Source organism: Salmo trutta, chromosome 37, assembly GCF_901001165.1.
Source record: "Salmo trutta chromosome 37, fSalTru1.1, whole genome shotgun sequence".
Taxonomy (NCBI): domain Eukaryota; kingdom Metazoa; phylum Chordata; class Actinopteri; order Salmoniformes; family Salmonidae; genus Salmo; species Salmo trutta.
This window is the reverse complement of record NC_042993.1, coordinates 8,962,453-8,978,870: the sequence shown is the minus strand read 5'-3', so window position 1 is coordinate 8,978,870 and position 16,418 is coordinate 8,962,453. Positions and strand designations below refer to the sequence as shown.

At 45.3% G+C, this 16,418-nt stretch overlaps 1 protein-coding gene across 1 annotated transcript in view; it reads right to left on the bottom strand.

Annotated features, from left to right (window-relative positions):
* Window positions 1–16,418, bottom strand: part of LOC115176572 (ephrin type-B receptor 5) — a 39,185-nt gene that overhangs the window by 11,673 nt on the left and 11,094 nt on the right. The gene's annotated exons all lie outside the window — the stretch shown is intronic.

The following is a 16,418-nucleotide window of genomic DNA, read 5'->3' as shown; positions in this document are numbered from 1 at the left end:
ATATGGTTGCTTTCCAAAGCAAAACCAAGCCAGCTAACCAAACCAAACAGATGGGAATGGGCTGCTCCTGAACTACCCTGGCCATTCTCTGAGGGAACCAAGCATAGCAGACTAAGAAATAACAATCCAATGGTTTCATCACATAGCCTCAGCAGTGATGGAGAGGTGCTGTAACAATTTGTAATTGTATTTGTATTCATTAGAGATCCTCGTTTGCTGCTGCAATAGCATGGGCTGTTCTGTTATTTTACACACACGCACAGACACCACACACAAGTGCAGACATAGACACACACACGCACTTGAAGAGTAATAGCATGTATGTAACCCAGTGCACTTGAGATTACAGTAAAGTGTGAACGTGTGTTAATATGCCAGCCGTTAATGTAGTCCTGAGGGAAGCTATGGCCTCATGAGGGAAGAATGTACTTACTGCCTATAATGTAGCTCTCTCGGAACTTACTCTCATGCAGTGAGAGATTCTGCCTACTGTAATGAATTCTCAGGGAGGAAAAGGTGTAGATTCACACGCAGAGCGCGGCAGGTGTTTATTTCGCCTTCGCAGAAGGCAGGAATCGTGGTCACAGGCAGGCAATGGTCATACACAGGTAGGCAAACAGGCAGGTGAATCAAAACTAGGACTGCAGGCTATAACTGGTTCTCACAAACTAGCTAGGAAAAGGCTTAGTAGAGTCAAAATTAACAATACCTCACAAAGACACAAACAGAATGAACTGAACTAAATAAGGAGCTGATGAGACCAGGTGAGTAACTAACACAGGTGAAATCAATGAACACAAATGAAAGACGGGGCTACGTTCAAGAACACAAAGAAACAGAACACAAGGTTGACTAAGAAAATAAATACAGAACCTTACACCTATACTGTAGCTCTCTCTGAACGTACTGTAATGCAGTGAGACATTCTGCCTATACTGTAGCTCTCTCTGAACGTACTGTAATGCAGTGAGATATTCTGCCTATACTGTAGCTCTCTCTGAACGTACTGTAATGCAGTGAGACATTCTGCCTATACTGTAGCTCTCTCTGAACGTACTGTAATGCAGTGAGACATTCTGCCTATACTGTAGCTCTCTCTGAACGTACTGTAATGCAGTGAGATATTCTGCCTATACTGTAGCTCTCTCTGAACGTACTGTAATGCAGTGAGACATTCTGCCTATACTGTAGCTCTCTCTGAACTTACTGTAATGCAGTGAGATATTCTGCCTATACTGTAGCTCTCTCTGAACTTACTGTAATGCAGTGAGATATTCTGCCTATACTGTAGCTCTCTCTGAACTTACTGTAATGCAGTGAGATATTCTGCCTATACTGTAGCTCTCTCTGAACTTACTGTAATGTAGTGAAATATTCTGCCTATACTGTAGCTTTCTCTGAACTTACTGTAATGCAGTGAGATATTCTGCCTATACTGTAGCTCTCTCTGAACTTACTGTAATGCAGTGAGATATTCTGCCTATACTGTAGCTCTCTCTGAACTTACTGTAATGCAGTGAAATATTCTGCCTATACTGTAGCTCTCTCCGAACTTACTGTAATGCAGTGAGATATTCTGCCTATACTGTAGCTCTCTCTGAACTTACTGTAATGCAGTGAGATATTCTGCCTATACTGTAGCTCTCTCTGAACTTACTGTAATGCAGTGAGATATTCTGCCTATACTGTAGCTCTCTCTGAACTTACTGTAATGCAGTGAGATATTCTGCCTATACTGTAGCTCTCTTTGAACTTACTGTAATGCAGTGAGATATTCTGCCTATACTGTAGCTCTCTCTGAACTTACTGTAATGCAGTGAGATATTCTGCCTATACTGTAGCTCTCTCTGAACGTACTGTAATGCAGTGAGAGATTCTGCCTATACTGTAGCTCTCTCTGAACTGAGAGATTCTGCCTAGGGCCCTCGTTTCCAAGAATGCACTTACTGTAAGGCAGTGTTTAAGTATAGGACTGGGCCCTGAGTGTTTGAGATTGCCTAGGACAGAGTCTGATTCTGCCTAGGAGTGTGCACACTGCACAGTGAACGACATGTCTTCTCAAGCAGAGTCAGGCCCTGGGTGTCTCTACGGTTCTGATTCAGTCTGTGTGTAGAGACAGTCTGTACGAGTCAGAGAGTAACACAACACCTACAGTAAGCATGTCTATCTGCTGTTCCAGACTTGAAGAGTGCATGTCTCTGTCTAATAAGTGTCTATCTGCTGTTATCCTGTTTATCTCACTCTTAACAACTTATTAGTTAGTAGTTACTGTATTTCTGACTGCTATTCATTCTTTTTGCAACATGAAATCGCTATCAGTTAGCATGTGGAACATTCAAGGCCTAAACTCATCAACCTTTGGACTGAAGAGTTTAACACTGGAGTTCAACAAACATCTGAAAGATGTTGACGTCATCATTCTGCAGGAGACGTGGTGTAAGGCTGACATTGTCACTCACTGTCCCACAGGCTACAGAGAGGTCATTGTGCCATCACAGAAACACAGCTCTTCCAATAGAGGCAGAGACTCTGGAGGACTGATCATTTGGTACAAATCCGAACTACAAAATCGAATTGATCCCCTCAAAATGGGTAAATATCACATTTGGTTAAAACTGGAAAAAAAACTTGTACTGACAGAAAAAGATGTGTTCCTTAGCGCAATATATATCCCCCCCTCAGAATCCCCATATTACTCAGAGGAGATCTTCCCCACCCTTGAGGAAGAGATGTGCCATTTCCAGACCCAGGGAAATGTGCTCATCTGTGGGGACACAAATGCGCACACAGGAACACTACCTGATCTAACGAGCACACGAGGGGACAGCTTTATTACAGGCCATACTGTTTCTAACTGTCTTCATCTCCCCCATAGAAACAACAGTGACAGCACCATCAACAGAAACGGAAGGAATCTGTTGCAGCTCTGTAGAAGCCTGGGTCTGTACTTTGTAAATGGTAGGTTACGGGGGGACTCTTTGGGGAGATTTACCTACTGCTCACCTCTTGGCCACAGTACAGTAGACTATATGATTACAAACATTGACCCTTTCTCTCTCAGCTCATTCACTGTCAAGCCACTAACACCTCTGTCTGATCACAGCCAAATTACGTTGTTCCTCAAAAGAACAGACATGGAAACAACCACACATTCACAGCCCAGTAAGCTGTGCAACATCAGAAATTCATACAGATGGGCCCAAAACAGCACAGAAGATTACCAGAAAGCAACCAGTAACCAAAATATCCAAACCCTCTTAGATAACTTTCTGGATACCACATTCACTCACAGTAAAGAAGGCATCAATCTAGCAGTAAAAAACATCAACTATATATTCAGGCAAATGGCAAAAGAAGCATAATTTAAATTGACAAAAAAACAAAACAAAAAAGATCACCGATGACACCTGGTTTGATGCAGATTGCAAAATTATAAGGAAAAAACTTAGAACACTATCCAACCAAAAGCACAGAGACCTAAATAATGGTGAATTACGCCTTCATTACTGTGAGACTTTAAAACTCTATAAACGTACACTCAGAACCAAAAAGCACAGTACAACAGCAAGCAGCTGACACTAATTGAGGAGTCCATAAACACAAACAACTTCTGGCAATATTGGAAAAAAAACGAAAAAAATATAAACAAGAGGAATTAGCGATACAAAATGGTGACATATGGACAACCCATTTTAAAACACTCTACAACACTGTTCAAATTGACACAAACGCAGAACAATGACAAATTCATGAGAAGTTGAATGGATTAGAAAAAGCTATAAAGGACAATCAAAATCCATTGGACTCCCCAATTACTGACCAGGAGTCCAATGGAAACTTCAAATTTAAAAAGCATGCGGACCTGATGGCATCCTAAATGAGATGCTCAAACTTACTAGTGGAAAATTTCAATTGGCTATATTAAAACTGTTTAATTTGATCCTGAGTGTAGGTTATTTCCCTGACATCTGGAATCAAGGACTCATAACCCCAATCTTTAAGAGCAGAGACAAATTTGACCCTAACAATTACAGAGGCATTTGTGTGAACAGTAACCTGGGGAAGGTTTTCTGTAGTATTATAAATGTAAGAGTTCTAAACTTCCTCAATAAGCACATTGTCTTGAGTAAAAGCCAAATTGAATTTATACCAAAACATCGCACAACTGATCATATTTACACCCTACACACCCTGATAGATAAACATGTCCACCAAAATAATACCAAAATATACGCTTGCTTTATCGACTTCCAAAAAGCATTTGATTCTATTGGACATACAGGACTGTTCTACAAAGTTATTGAAAGTGGTGTAGGGGGTAAAACATATGACATAATTAAATCAACGTATACTGGCAATATGTGCACCATTAAAATTGGCAAGAAAAGAACAGAATTATTTAACCAGGGGTGGGGCCTTCGCCAGGGTTGCAATCTGAGCCCTGCACTCTTCAATATTTACATCAACGAATTGGCCACTATTCTAGAAAAATCAACAGCCCCTGGTGTTAGTCTCCACAATTCAGAAGTTAAATGCCTACTCTTCGCAGATGACCTATGCCTGCTGTCACCCACAGCACATGGCCTACAGCAGAGCCTGGACCTGCTAGAGCAGTACTGCCAGACCTGGGCCCTGGCAGTAAACCCCAAAAAGACAAAAATAATGATTTTCCAGAGAAGATCCAGATCTCAGGGAATTAGACCAAAGTTCTCAATTGGTAGAAAATATATAGAGTACTGCACACACTACAATTACTTAGGTTTAAAAATAAGCTCAACCTGACACCTTAATGAGGCAGTGAATGAACTGAGAGACAAAGCACGCAGGGCATTCTACGCCATTAAAAAGCAAATTCAAATTGAAATACCTATTAAAATTTGGCTAAAACTAATTGAATGTGTCATTGAACCAATCACACTTTAGGGCAGCGAGGTGTGGGGTCCACTTGCAAAACAAGATTTCATTAAATGGGACAAACACCCCATTGAAACCCTGCATGCAGAGTTCTGTACGTTTCTCATACATGTCTAGAGGAAAACTACAAACAATGCATGCTGGGCAGAATTAGGCCAATATCCACTAATAATAAAAACTCAAAAAAGAGCAATTAAGTTTTGGAAATATCTAAAATACAGTGACCCCCTCTCATATCATACCAAGCCCTGCAATGCCAAGAGCTGAGCAAAGAAAAGAGTCCCCTCATCCAGCTGGTCCTGGGGCTGAGTTCACAAACCTGTTCTACTAACACACTGGAGCCTCAGGACCAGAACATCCAATCAATCAGAATAAACTAAATTACAACACAGTCAAAACAAAACTACATTGCTTATTTGGAAACACAAGAACAAACACAAAGCAGATGCAGTGCTATCTGGCCCTAAATCGACAGTACACCGTGGCTAAATATTTGACCATGGTTACTGATCAAAACCTTAGAAAAACCTTGACCAAGTACAGGCTCAGCGAGCACAGCCTTGCCATTGAGAAGGGTAGACACAGGAAAACCTGGCTCCCCGTAGAGGAAAGGCTGTGCAAACACTGCACCACAGCAGAACCTGAGACTGAGCTGCATTTCCTGACAAAATGTAAAAAATATAAAACAATTAGAAAGTGTCATTTCCCCAAATTTGAAATCCTTATTCAAGGTTTTAAAGACCTCTCTGATGAGGATAGGCTACCCGTCCTGTTGGGGAAGGACGTAGAGAGCTGTGGGTTGGCAGCGCACTACATTGCTGCCTGCCATAAGTTGAGGGACCGTGTCTGACAGACCAATCAACCTGCACATGTCCTCTACTGTATGCTTATTGTTATTGTTCAATGTATAGTTTTGACCCTTGGTTATTGTTGTTACTGTTGTCCCGTTGACAATTTTGATTCTCATTTTTATTTTTCATATTGTAAATATCCAAAGTAAGCTTTGGCAATGTGTACATTGTTACATCATGCCAATAAAGCAAATTGAATTGAATTGAATTGAGAGAGAGCGATAGAGAAAGGAAGAGAGATAGAGAGAGAGAGGAAGAGAGATAGCGAGATAGATAGATAGAGAGAGAGAGAGAGATAGTGAGTGAGTGAGTGAGTGAGTGAGTGAGTGAGTGAGTGAGAGAGAGAGATGGAGAGAGTTAGAGAGAGAGAGATAGATAGAGAGAGCGAGAGAGCGAGCGAGCGAGAGAGTTAGAAAGAGAGAGAGAGATAGATAGATATATATATAGAGAGAGAGAGAGAGAGAGAGAGATAGATAGAGAGAGAGAGAGAGAGACATGGTGTTATCAGACATATGAGACCGTATAAAAAACTATTTTTTTTTCATTCTTGAAAATATTCTCCGAACACTTTTAGCATGGTCTGCTCATTATGTTAGGTGATAACTACGGGGGTTTATGAGACAGACACAGAGCGAGATAAAGAGAGAAAAAGAAAAAGGTGTGTGTGTATCTGTCATTGTGTGTGTGTGTGTCTGTGTGTGTATCTGTCATTGTGTGTGTGTGTGTGTGTGTGTGTGTGTGTGTGTGTGTGTGTGTGTGTGTGTGTGTGTGTGTGTATGTGTATCTGTGTATCTGTCATTGTGTGTGTGTGTGTATCTGTCATTGTGTGTGTGTGTGTGTGTGTGTGTGTATCTGTCATTGTGTGTGTGTGTGTGTGTGTGTGTGTGTGTGTGTGTGTGTGTGTGTGTATGTGTGTGTGTGTGAGACGGTCCTTGGACATGGTGGTCTGAGTGCTCTGCTGTGGTGAACACCTCTCACGTCCCCTGACCTTATTTAGATAACCTTTTCACCAGCATGTACCACCTCCAAAAGTTTAAAAGAGGTGTGTGTGAGTGTGTGTGTGTGCATCTGTGGGTGTGTTTGAGAGAATGCATGTGTACAGGGAGACAGTAAAAGAGAGAGAGAGGGAATAGAGGAGGCGTGGAGAGACAGGGGAGATGTTTAAACAGATAAAAGGCTTCCTGTGTTCTCACTTGTCTGGAAGAGAACAGATTTACTCTCAGACACAGGCGTGAAGTCGGAGAGGGGTGGAAAGATAGAGGGAGAAGGACAGAGAGAAAGGGAGAGAAAGAGAGGGAGAGAGAGGGAGAGAGAGAGAGAACTTGGTAGTGGAAAATAGGAAAGAAGAAAAGGGACAGACAGAGGGTGGAGGAGAGAGAACCCAACCAAATCATGAGAAAACAAAAAGATAATTACTTGACACATTGGAAAGATGTAACAAAAAAAACAGAGCAAACTAGAATGCTATTTGGCACTAAACAGAGACTACACAGCGGCAGAATACCTGACCACTGTGACTGACCCAAACTTAAGGAAAGCTTTGACTATGTACAGACTCAGTGAGCATAACCTTGCTGTTGAGAAAGGCCGCCGTAGGCAGACCTGGCTCTGCAGAGAAGACAGGCTATGTGCACACTGCACACAAAATGAGGTGGAAACTGAGCTGCACTTCCTAACCTCCTTCCTAACCAATGTATGACCATATTAGACACATATTTCCCTCAGATTACACAGATCCACAAAGAATTCAAAAACAAACCCAATTTTGATAAACTGCCATATCTATTGGGTGAAATACCATAGTGTGCCATCACAGAAGCAAGATTTGTGACCTGTTGCCACAAGAAAAAGGCAACCAGTGAAGAACAAACACCATTGTAAATACAACCCATATTTATGCTTATTTATTTTCCCTTGTGTACTTTAACCATTTGTACATTGTTACAACACTGTATATATACATAATATGACATCTGTAATGTCTTTATTCTTTTGAAACTTCTGTATGTGTAATGTTTACTGTTAATTTTTATTGTCTATTTCACTTTTGTATATTATCTACCTCTCTTGCTTTGACAATGTTAACACATGTTTCCCATGCCAATAAAGCCCCTTGAATTTAATTGAATTGAATTGAATTGAGAGGAGGAGAGAGGAGCAAAGAGGAGCAGAGAGGAGGAGATAGGAGGAGAGAGGAGGAGAGAGGAGCAGGGAGGAGGAGAGAGGAGGAGAGAGGAGGAGAGAGGAGACAAGAGGAGCAGGGAGGAGGAGAGAGGAGGAGAGAGGAGGAGAGAGGAGGAGAGAGGAGCAGAGAGGAGCAGAGAGGAGGAGAGAGGAGACAAGAGGAGCAGGGAGGAAGAGAGGACGAGAGAGGAGGAGAGAGGAGCAGAGAGGAGAGAGGAGGAAAGAGGAGCAGGGAGGAGGAGAGAGGATGAGAGAGGAGGAGAGAGGAGCAGAGAGGAGGAGAGTGGAGAGTGGAGGAGAGAGGAGGAGATTGGAGGAGAGAGGAGCAGAGAGGAGGAGAAAGGAGGAAAGAGGAGGAAAGATGAGGAGAGGAAAAGAGAGGAGGAGAGTAGAGGAGAGAGGAGGAGAGGGGTTAGAAAGAGAGAGAAGAAGTACTGGTAGAGGAGTGGAGAGAAAAGGGAATTGTTCCATCCATCTTTCATGCCTCTGGCACACATTACCAGACGTGTTCTATAGGGCTGTGACACGGAACACGACTTCACTACAAAACTTCTCCCGCTGTTTCTATTGCCAACAATAACCCGCACTTTCTATTTGCCCTCCCCTCCGCCCCTCTCAGCCAATCACACAGCTTTTTACTGCTCCCTCTCCTGCCCTCTGCCCCTTCCTCTGTCTGCAGCCCCCTCTCCACTCACTATACTGAGGGAAGGAGGAGGCCCGCATGTCTTTACATTACCACTCACTATACTGAGAGAAGGAGGAGGCCTGCATGTCTTTACATTACCACTCACTATACTGAGGGAAGGAGGAGGCCCGCATGTCTTTACATTACCACTCACTATACTGAGGGAAGGAGGAGGCCTGCATGTCTTTACATTACCACTCACTATACTGAGGGAAGGAGGAGGCCTGCATGTCTTTACATTACCACTCACTATACTGAGAGAAGGAGGAGGCCTGCATGTCTTTACATTACCACTCACTATACTGAGGGAAGGAGGAGGCCCGCATGTCTTTACATTACCACTCACTATACTGAGGGAAGGAGGAGGCCTGCATGTCTTTACATTACCACTCACTATACTGAGGGAAGGAGGAGGCCCGCATGTCTTTACATTACCACTCACTATACTGAGGGAAGGAGGAGGCCTGCATGTCTTTACATTACCACTCACTATACTGAGGGAAGGAGGCCCGCATGTCTTTACATTACCACTCACTATACTGAGGGAAGGAGGAGGCCTGCATGTCTTTACATTACCACTCACTATACTGAGGGAAGGAGGAGGCCTGCATGTCTTTACATTACCACTCACTATATTGAGGGAAGGAGGAGGCCTGCATGTCTTTACATTACCACTCACTATCCTGAGGGAAGGAGGAGGCCTGCATGTCTTTACATTACCACTCACTATACTGAGAGAAGGAGGAGGCCTGCATGTCTTTACATTACCACTCACTATACTGAGGGAAGGAGGAGGCCCGCATGTCTTTACATTACCACTCACTATACTGAGGGAAGGAGGAGGCCCGCATGTCTTTACATTACCACTCACTATACTGAGAGAAGGAGGAGGCCTGCATGTCTTTACATTACCACTCACTATACTGAGGGAAGGAGGGAGGGAGGAAGGAAGGGAAAGGGAGGGAGGGAGGGTGGGAGTGCGGGTGGGAGAGGGAGGTTGAGGAACAGGGAGGGAGAGGGAGAAGGAGGGAGGGTGAGAGTGGGGGTGGGAGAGGGAGGGTGAGGAACAGGGAGAGAGAGGGAGGGAGGGTGGGAGTGGGGGTGGGAGTGGGGGTGGGAGAGGGAGGGTGAGGAACAGGGAGGGAGAGGGAGGGTGGGAGAGAGAGGGAGGGTGGGAGTGGGGGTGGGAGAGGGAGGGTGAGGAACAGGGAGGGAGAGAGAGGGAGTGTGGGAGTGGGAGTGGGAGAGAGAGGGTGAGGAACAGGGAGGGAGAGAGAGGGAGGGTGGGAGTGGGAGTGGGAGAGAGAGGGTGAGGAACAAGGAGGGAGAGAGAGGGAGGGTGGGAGTGGGGGTGGGAGAGGGAGGGTGAGGAACAGGGGGGAGAGAGAGGGAGGGTGAGGAACAGGGAGGGAGAGAGAGGGAGGGTGGGTGGGAGTGGGGGTGGGAGAGGGAGGGTGAGGAACAGGCAGGGAGAGAAAGGGAGGGTGAGGAACAGGGAGGGAGAGAGAGGGATGGTAAGAGTGGGGGTGGGAAAGGGAAGGTGAGGAACAGGGAGGGAGAGAGAGGGAGGGTGGGAGTGGGGGTGGGAGAGGGAGGGTGAGGAACAGGCAGGGAGAGAGAGGGAGGGTGAGGAACAGGGAGGGAGAGAGAGGGAGGGTGGGAGTGGGGGTGGGAGAGGGAGGGTAAAGAACAGGGAGGGAGAGAGAGGGTGAGGAACAGGGAGGGAGAGGGAGGGTGAGGAACAGAGAGGGAGAGGGAGGGTGGGAGTGGGGGTGGAAGATGGAGGGTGAGAAACAGGGAAAGAGAGAGAGGGAGGGTGGGAGTGGGGGTAGAGAGGGAGGGTGAGGAACAGGGAGGGTGAGAGAGGGAGGGTGGGAGTGGGGGTGGGAGAGGAAGGGTGAAAAACAGGGAGGGAGAGAGAGGGAGGGTGAGGAACAGGGAGGGAGAGAGGGAGGGTGGGAGTGGGGGTGGGAGAGGGAGAGAGAGAGAGAGAGAGAGAGAAAGAGAGAGAGGGCTAGAGGGATGTAGAAAGGAAAGGGGGATGGGACTGAAATGGTGGCAGAGAAAAAGAGAGGGACACAATGGAAGAGAGATAAAGACAAAAAGAACCAAAAGAGAATAATAGGCATAAACAAAGGGAGAGAGAGAGAGAGAGAGAGAGAAAGATGGATGGATGGCAATGAAATGCCGTTGACATGGTACTTGGTATTTAGATCACTGACCCAATTTCTCCATCTCTCTCTCTCTGCCCTCTCTCCCACTATCTCTCTCTTATGTCCTCATTCTCTCTTTTGCTCCCAGCATTCTAATCTGACACACACACGCACACACAGACTTGTCCTAGCGCAGATGCAGCCACACACAGGAGACATGAATACACATGGTTCCATGAGCAAATACCTTGTTCCCTTCTGTCTCTCTATCCTCTCCTCTCTCTCTCTCTCTCTCTCTCTCTCATCTGTCTATCTCTATCCTCTCCTCCCTCTCTCCCTTCTGTCTCTATCCTCTCCTCCCTCTCTCCCATCTGTCTCTCTCTATCCTCTTCTCCCTCTTTCCCGTCTGTCTCTCTCTATCCTCTCCTCCCTCTCTCCCTTCTATCTCTCTCTATGCTCTCCACCCTCTCTCTCTTCTGTCTCTCTCCATCCTCTCCTCCCTCTCTCCCTTCTCTCTCTATCCTCTCCTCCCTCTCTCCCTTCTGTCTCTCTAGCCTCTCCTCCCTCTCTCCCTTCTGTCTCTCTCTATCCTCTCCTCCCTCTCTCCCATCTGTCTCTCTCTATCCTCTCCTCCCTCTCTCCCTTCTGTCACTCTATCCTCTCCTCCCTCTCTCCCTTCTGTCTCTCTCTATCCTCTCCTCCCTCTCTCCCTTCTGTCTCTCTCTATCCTCTCCTCCCTCTCTCCCTTCTGTCTCTCTCTATCCTCTTCTCCCTCTCTCACTTCTGTCTCTCTCTATCCTCTCCTCCCTCTCTCCCTTCTGTTACTCTATCCCCTCCTCCCTCTCTCCCTTCTGTCTCTCTCTATCCTCCCTCTCTCCCATCTGTCTCTCTCTATCCTCTCCTCCCTCTCTCCCTTCTGTCTCTGTCTATCCTCTCCTCCCTCTCTCCCTTCTGTCTCTGTCTATCCTCTCCTCCCTCTCTCCCTTCTGTCTCTCTACCCTCTCCTCCCTCTCTCACGTCTGTCTCTCTCTATCCTCTCCTCCTGCTCTCTCGTCTGTCTGTCTCTATCCTCTCCTCCCTCTCTCCCTTCTGTCTCTCTATCTTCTCCTCCCTCTCTCCCGTCTGTCTATCGCTTTCCTCTCCTCCATCTCTCCCGTCTGTCTATCTCTATCCTCTCCTCCGTCTCTCTCTCCATCTCTCCACTGTATGTCTGTGGCATTCTATAGTTAGTGACATTTGTCCAGTAAATGCATATTGAATGGTAATAACATGTTCTAATCTGCTCCATGTCCCTTTAAGCCCTGCGCTGGTTACACTCATGCCTTAATGGATTGTCCCTCTCAGATAAACAGGTCTGAACATTTAACACTATCTAGTTCATATCAGATAGCTGTCATAATATCAACATGGGGTTACATGACCTGGAGAAAGATATTTCCTAGACATATTGGGCTCCCGAGTAGCGGTCCAAGGCACTGCATCTCAGTGCTAGAGGCGTCACTTACAGACACTGGTTCGATTCCAGGCTGATTCTCAACTGGCTGTGATTGGGAGTCCTGTAGGGCGGCACACAATTGGCCCAGCGTCGTCCGGGTTAGGGTTTGGCCGGGGTAGGTCGTCATTGTAAGTAAGAATGTATTTTTATTAACTGACTTGACTAGTTAAATAAAGGTTCAATACAAATATATATATATAACATAATGCAGATCAAACAGCTAAGGTACTCTCTTAGAAAAAAGGTTCCAAAAGGGTTCTTTGGCTGTACCCTGTCACGTCCTGACCAGTAAAGGGGTCTATTTGTTATTGTAGTTTGGTCAGGACGTGGCAGAGGGTATTTGTTTTCATGGTTTTGTGTATGTGTTTAGATAGAGGGATATTTTGTGTAGAGTGTTTCTGGGGTTTATTGGTGTAAGTGTCGATGTAGAGGGGGTAGTTGATTTAGGTGGTTCGGGGTGTGTGTGTATTGCAGAGGGGTATTTGATTTATGTGTTCCGGGGTGTTGGGTATGTTCTTGTGTTTGTATTTCTAAGGGGCTGTTCTAGTTTTGTATTTCTGTGTTGGCCTGGTATGACTCTCAATCAGGAACAGCTGTACATCGTTGTTGCTGATTGAGAGTCATACATAGGGAGCCTGTTTTCACCTGTCACTTTGTGGGAGGTTATTTCCATGTTTAGCTTTATGCCTTACAGGACTGTCTATCGTCGTTGTGTTTTTGTATACGTGTTTTGTTTTGGTTTCCCTTCTTTGTCCTAATAAAAGAAGATGAGTGTACATATACCCGCTGTGTTTTGGTCTCAACCCTACGACACCCATGACAGTACCCATAGGAGAACCCTTTTTGGTTCCAGGTAGAACCCTCCGTGGAAAAGGTTTTACATGGAACCAGAAAGAGTTCTACCTGGAACCAAAAGGGTTCTATCTGGAACCAAAAATGATTCTTCAAAGGGAGAGCCAAAGAACCTGTCATAGCTGTCGTTGAATGAAGACCAAGGCGCAGCGTGCATAGTGCTCATTCTTTGTCTTTAATGAATACACTTTAACAACAAAACAACAAACAACCAACAACAGTCCCGTCAGGTACACAAGACTAAACGGAAACAACTACCCACAAACCCCAAAGGAAAACAGGCTGCCTAAGTATGGCTTCCAATCAGAGACAACGAAAGACACCTGCCTCTGATTGGAAACCATACCCGGCCAAAACATGGAAAACGAAACATAGAAATAGAATTCTAGCACGATCCCAGCTAGAAACAGAAAACCCCAAAACCACCCAAAACAACCACCTGTCACGCCCTGACCACTCCACTATGGCAAATTACCTCTTACAATGGTCAGGACGTGACAGAACCCTTTTAGGTTCTTGATAGTATACACTCTTAGAAAAAAAGGTCTTAAGCCAAATGAAATGAAACATCCGGTTCTTAGCACTCACATGACACTCAATAGCAATTGGTTTTAAACCAGCTGAGCAAGCAATGTAACACACCAATCAGACAGTATACCAACATATAAGTGTACGTATATGACACAAACCAATGGTACACAAGCCATATGATGAGTCACTCCTAATAGTAGTAGCAGCTGATCCAGAATCCCTGGAGAGTCACATGGTCCCATGGTGAATACATCCCAGATCATTACATAAATCTATGGACATTCTCCTTGCATAAAGTGTCAAGCAAATCCAATATTCTACTATCCATAGTACACTCCTATCCAATAGTCCGCACTAGGGCACTCTCTCACCGTGTTTAAAATTCCCACAATATCTTGCCCCAGGGTTTGAATTAGATCAGGACAGCCCCATACACATTCAAATATATTCAATGGTACCCCTTTGCGAGCTCTAAATATTAGACCCATGTGAATTAATATTTACATATTTTAGTTAACAGGGACATTGCACAATAAATTACATCTCAAAAAACACTGTGACATAAATTCATCCGTAGTCCTGGGCAAATTACATTCACCAGAACAGCCACAGTCCTGGAGAGGTACTAAAGATAAATACATGTTCCTAAGAAAGTTTAGTGTTGAGGAACATATTTCATCAGTGTTAAGGGAACTGTCTTAAGGAATATAGATCATCATTGTTAAGGGAACTGTCTTAAGGAATATATATACAGTTGAAGTCGGAAGTTTACATACACCTTAGCCAAATACATTTAACTCAGTTTTTCACAAATCCTGATATTTAATCCTAATAAAAATTCCCTCTCTCAGTTAGGATCACCAATTTATTTTAAGAATGTGAAATGTCAGAATAATAGTAGAGAGAATGATTTATTTCAAATTTGATTTATTTCATCACATTCCCAGTGGGTCAGAAGTTTATATACACTCAATTAGTATTTGGTAGCATTGCCTTTAAATTTTTTAACTTGGGTCAAACGTTTCGGGTAGACTTCCACAAGCTTCCAACAATAAGTTGGGTGAATTTTGGCCCATTCCTCCTGACAGAGCTGGAGTAACTGAGTCAGGTTTGTAGGCCTCCTTTCTCGTACACGCTTTTTCAGTTCTGCCCACATTTTCTATGGGATTGAGGTCAAGGCTTTGTGATGGCTACTCCAATACCTTGACTTTGTTGTCCTTAAGCCATTTTGCCACAATTCTGGAAGTTTGCTTGGGGTCATTGTCCATTTGGAAGACCTATTTGAAACCAAGCTTTAATTTCCTGACTGATGTCTTGAGATGTTGCTTCAATATATCCACATAATTTTCCTCCCTCATTATGCCATCCATTTTGTGAAGTGCACCAGTCCCTCCTGCAGCAAAGCACCCCCACAACATGTTGCTGCAACCCCCGTGCTTCATGGTTGGGATGGTTTCTTCGGCTTGCAAGCCTCCCCCTTTTCCTCCAAACATAACAATGGTCATTATGGCCAAACAGTTCTATTTTGCTTTCACCAGACCAGAGGACATTTCTCCAAAAAGTACAATCTTTGTCCCCATGTGCAGTTGCAAACCGTAGTCTTGCTTTTTTATGGCAGTGGCTTCTTCCTTGCTGTGCGGCGTATCAGGTTATGTCGATATAGGACTTGTTTTACTGTGGATAGAGATACTTTTGTACCTGTTTCCTCCAGCATTTTCACAAGGTCCTTTGCTATTGTTCTGGCATTGATTTGTACTTTTCGCACCAAAGTACCTTCATCTCTAGGAGACAGAAAGCGTCTCCTTCCTGAACGGTACGATGGCTGCGTGGTCCAATGGTGTTTATACTTGCGTACTATTGTTTGTACAGATGAACATGGTACCTTCAGGCATTTGGAAATTGCTCCCAAGGATGAACCAGACTTGTGGAGGTCTACAATTTTGTTTCTGAGGTCTTGGCTGATTTATTTAGATTTTCCCATGATGTCAAGCAAAGAGGCACTGAGTTTGAAGGTAGGCCTTGAAATACATCCACAGGTACACCTCCAATTGTGTCACGTTCGTTGTCTTCAAACTCCCTGTCACATATCAGCCAAGGCGCAGCGTGCCGGTAATTCCACATTCTTTATTGGAGAAAACCGAACAAAACAATAAACAGGTAAACAGAAAGAAACGTGACGCAACTGTGGCGAACACAAAACACTCACAGAAGATCCCACCACAATAAGACCAAGCAGCGTGGCATGGACCAGTGGACATGGGAGGAGATTCTGGACGGGAAAGGACCCTGGAGTCAGGCTGGGGAGTATCACCGTCCGAGGGAGGAGATTGAGGCGGAACCTCCTTAGATGGCCTACAGTCCAGAACCTCCTGAGACGGCTCACAGTCCGGAACCTCCAGCGACGTTCCCCAGTCCAGAGTCTTCAGCGACGGTCTGCAGTCCAGAGTCTTCAGCGGCGGTCTGCAGTCCAGAGTCTTCAGCGGCGGTCTGCAGTCCAGAGTCTTCAGCGGCGGTCTGCAGTCCAGAGCCTCCAGCGGCGGTCTGCAGCCCAGAGCCTCCAGCGGAGGTCTGCAGCCCAGAGCCTCCAGCGGCGGCCTGCAGCCCAGAGCCTCCAGCGGCGGCCTGCAGCCCAGAGCCTCCAGCGGCGGCCTGCAGCCCAGAGCTTCCAGCGGCGGCCTGCAGCACAGAGCCTCCGGTGATGATCTACGGTCCGGTTCCTCCTCCTCCGATTCACGGTCCGGTGGCACAAAAGC